Source organism: Eriocheir sinensis, unplaced genomic scaffold (genome assembly GCF_024679095.1).
Source record: "Eriocheir sinensis breed Jianghai 21 unplaced genomic scaffold, ASM2467909v1 Scaffold348, whole genome shotgun sequence".
Lineage (NCBI taxonomy): Eukaryota > Metazoa > Arthropoda > Malacostraca > Decapoda > Varunidae > Eriocheir > Eriocheir sinensis.
Genome location: NW_026111663.1, coordinates 196,476 through 200,718, shown reverse-complemented (window position 1 = coordinate 200,718; position 4,243 = coordinate 196,476).

Sequence of the window (4,243 nt, the reverse complement as noted above, 5' to 3'; positions counted from 1 at the left end):
GGTATGAATTTTTTGGTTGCTGTTGCTGTTGAATGTATTCTTGTTAATGGCTTGTATTTCCCTGATTAACATCTTTAATACATCAGTATAATTCTACTTTGGATCAGACTCTGAACCAAGCGCTGGGTCTGCCTGCCACCAAATGTCCAAGGCAAAGGTTTCCACGAGATGCCAGACTTCAAGCGTCGTAACTCAACCAACATTATGGGACGCAAAGAATGTTGTGCTTTCTAGGGATGGGAACAATAATGTACGCAGACAATTATTACAACATTGCCTGACTGAAAAGTATATAATTATCATTTAGCATTTTTGCGCTTGCGTGGAGAAGTGGTTAGCGTGTCTAGCTACACATCTGCGGTTACGGGTTTGAATCCAGTCTGGGGCAGTCGGCGTGTAGATAACCCAGCTGTTTATCCTCCCTTTCCGGCTTTCGATGAACGAGTACTTAGGGAAAGCTGAGGAAGGTAAACTTTGGTAACCTGGAAGTCACACTTGTCCTGTATCCCGCGGCCACAGATTCTCACTCGCCAAAGGCTCAAGGGCTAATGCGACGAAGAAGAGCACCGAAGCCATGCGCAGTTTTAGCGTATACTTCTAATGTTACATTTTACCCTTATCAAGAACCTTTAACATGTATAATATTTACATGCCGAGGCGCGGGCTATAATACTTTTAAGTGTAACATTTCGCATGGATGCTGTATGATATATAGTTATATACTGATGATTATATATATATATATATATATATATATATATATATATATATATATATATATATATATATATATATATATATATATATATATATATATTGCTACGCCACGCTACAATTATATAAATATATTAAATATCAATGACGCTGAACTCTCTCACGTACTCTCAACAATCATTCATCACTTACAACTTATAATTGTAAACCTAACAGCAGTATTTTTTTTTCCCTTACGGCAGAGGAAACAGCTCAAGGGAAAAAAAAGGAAACAATAATCTAAAAAAAGCCCGCTACTCGCTGATCCTATTAAAAGCGTTCAGAGGAGTGGCCGAAAGATAAGTCAAATTCGGGAGATGTGTCCAGACACCCTCCTCTTGAAAGAATCCAAGTCGTAGGCAGGAGGAAATACATATGAAGGAAGATTGTTCCAGAGTTTACCTGCGTGAGGGATGAAAGAGTGAAGATGCTGGTTAACTCGTGCGTAAGGGATTTTGATAGTAAAGGGATGAGCTTGAGTAGAAAGTCGTGTGCGGCGAGGCCGCAGGAGGGAGGGAAGCATGCAGTTAGCAAGTTCAGAAGGGTAGTCAGCGTGAAAATGGCGGCGGAATTTAAGAGGTAGAAGACTATCAGTAAGAGTAGGAGAGCTGATGAGACGAAGAGCCTTAGACTCCACTCTGTCCAAGAGAGCTGTGTGAGTGGAGCCCTCCCACACGTGAGAGGCATACTCTATACGAGGGCGGACAATGGCACTGTATATGGATAGCAACTGTGCAGGGGAGAAGAACTGGCAGAGACAATACAGAACGCCCAACCTCGAGGAAGCTGATTTAGGAGAGAAGAGATGTGAAGTTTCCATTTAAGATTTTGAGTTAAGGATAGGCCGAGGATGTTTAGTGGTGAAGAAGGTGACAGCTGAGTTATTGAAGAAAAGGGGATAGGTGTTAGGAAGATTGTGTCGAGTTGATAGGTGGAGAAATTGGGTTTTTGAGGCATTGAAGGACACAAGGTTCCTTTTACTCCAATCGGAAATGATATTAAGGTCTAAGGTTTAGCGTTCTGCAGCCTCCAGTCTGGAGTCTTGTAATTCCTGTTGAGAGGGTCTTCTGCTGAAAGAAGTTGAATAATGCAGAGTGGAGTCGTCAGCGTATGAGTGGACAGGACAGTTTTTTTTTATTGAAAGATCATTGATGAATAACAGGAAGAGAGTGGGTGATAGGACAGAGCCCTGTGGAACACCATTGTTGATAGGTTAAGGGGAAGAACAGTAACCGTCTACCACTGCAGAGATAGAACGGCCGCAAAAGAAAATGGAGATAAAGGAACAGTGAAAAGATAGAATCCGAAAGAGGGCAGTTTAGAAAACAAAGCTTTGTGCCAGACTCTATCGAAAGGTTTCGATATGTCTAGCGCAACTTAGAAAGTTTCACCAAACCGGCTGAGAAGATGACCAAGAGTCAGTTAAGAGAGCAAGAAGATCGGCAGTAGAACGCCCCTTGCGGAACCCATACTGGCGATCAGATAGAAGGTCAGAAATGGAAAAGTGCTTTTGAATCTTCCGGTTAAGGATTGATTCAAATGCTTTAGATAGACAGGAAAGTAAAGCTATAGGGCGGTAGTTTGAGGGATTGGAACTGTCACCCTACTTAGGCACAGGCTGCATGAAGGCGTACTTCCAGCAGGAAGGAAAGGTACATGTTGATAGGCAGAGGCGAAAGAGTTTGACCAGGCAGGGTGTCAGCACGGAAGCACAGTTCTTAAGGACATTAGGAGGCACTCCATCAGGTCCATAAGCCTTCTAAGAGTTGAGGCCAGAGAGGACATAGAAATCATCATTCTTAAGAATTTTAAGAACAGGCATAAAGGAGTCAGAGGGGTGGATGAAAGGGAGGAATTGTAACAGTCACCGCTCAAATTGTGTGCTCGTTCCCCTTAGTGACATTTAAGAAGATGGGCGCTACAAGCACAAACTATGTATTTTGTTATTGTCGTCCGCTGACTTGTATTGCTTCTCAATTGTTTATCTATTGTTTCTCGTTTACCTTCTACTGTCCGTCTATGTCCTCTTGTTGTCCACTTTTACACATTGTTCTACACATACACCAACACTTAAATGTTAACCCACACTTCACAACATTCACACAAACACATACACACACAAACACCTTTTCTTTGTGTTTTGTTTGTGCCCATGACTTTGTAAGTTTGCCCAAATAAAGTAACCCTGGCGGATATGACTTTCTCTATCCGTGAACCGATTAGCACTTAGAACACTCGCTACCACCAACAATTGGTGACCCTGCAGTGTTGCTATGGTTCAAGGTGGCTTATAACCGGTGCCGCTTCAAGGGCACTCTCACTCAGAGGGTGAACCTGGGTCAGAAGCATCTGATTCATTCGTCCTGCCCTCTCCTGGGGCAAAAATCCTCACCTCCATTTGGGGTTCGTGAGGCTGAGCACTCAAGCCGGGAGAATCATTACGCCGTGGGCGTAGTTGCCACCTTCAGGGTTCTCCCCCGCCCTCCCCCCGGCGCCTTCTGCGTCTCCTCAGGCACCCTCTGTGCCCTCCTCCAGACGCCTTCTGCGTCTCCTCCAGGCACCCTCCGTGCGCCTCCTCCAGGTACCCTCTGTGCCCTCCTCCAGACGCCTTCTGCGTCTCCTCCAGGCACCCTCTGTGCGCCTCCTTCAGGCACCCTCTGTGCGCCTCCTCCAGGCACCTTCAGCGCCTCCTTCAGGCATCCTTTGTGCCCCCTCTCCAGGCATCTTTTGTGCCCCATGGTGCTCCTCCCGGCGCTCATCCACCCACCCCCACCCCTCCTCCTTCCTGCCTTCCCGCTGGTACAGCGACTGAGACACGCACACCGTGTGACACTACACAGAATCAGTAAACACTCAAACACAGTGCGACACATTACTGAGACACAGTGCCACACACTCAGTGTACACGCCACACACAGACTCAGTGTACACGCCATACAGACTCAGTGTATACGCCACACAGACTCAGAGAGACACTCAAACACAGTGTGACACCCCACTGGGATTACTAGCTGCCCCCTGGATTAACCACCGCCTCCTGGATCTACCACCGCCCTCTTGGATTATCCTACACTTGTGGATCTTTGTGTACAGTGCAGTGTGTCCAGCAACAGGTCAGTGCAGCAAGTCCCCAGCAACAGTTAGTGTCACAGTGTTACCTACTAAGCGTACAGTGTTGTGTTACAGTGCCTTTTTGAACACTGGTTCACTCCCCGAGCCACAGAGGCCCCCGGCACGTGCCGGCGCCTATAGTACACGCAGTTCGTTCTACTCTCACGGACTGTCGCGGCTCCTGGCACATGCCAGCGCCCCTCACTTTTCAACCCGCTGTGGCCCCCGGCTCGCTGGCATCTAGCGCCTTCACACGCAGTCGTTCGACGCACTCACGACTGCCGCGGCTCCTGGCACATGCTAGCGCCCCTCACTCCTCAACCGGCTGTGGCCCCTGGCACGCTGGCATCTAGCGCCTTCCCACGCAGTCGTTCGACGC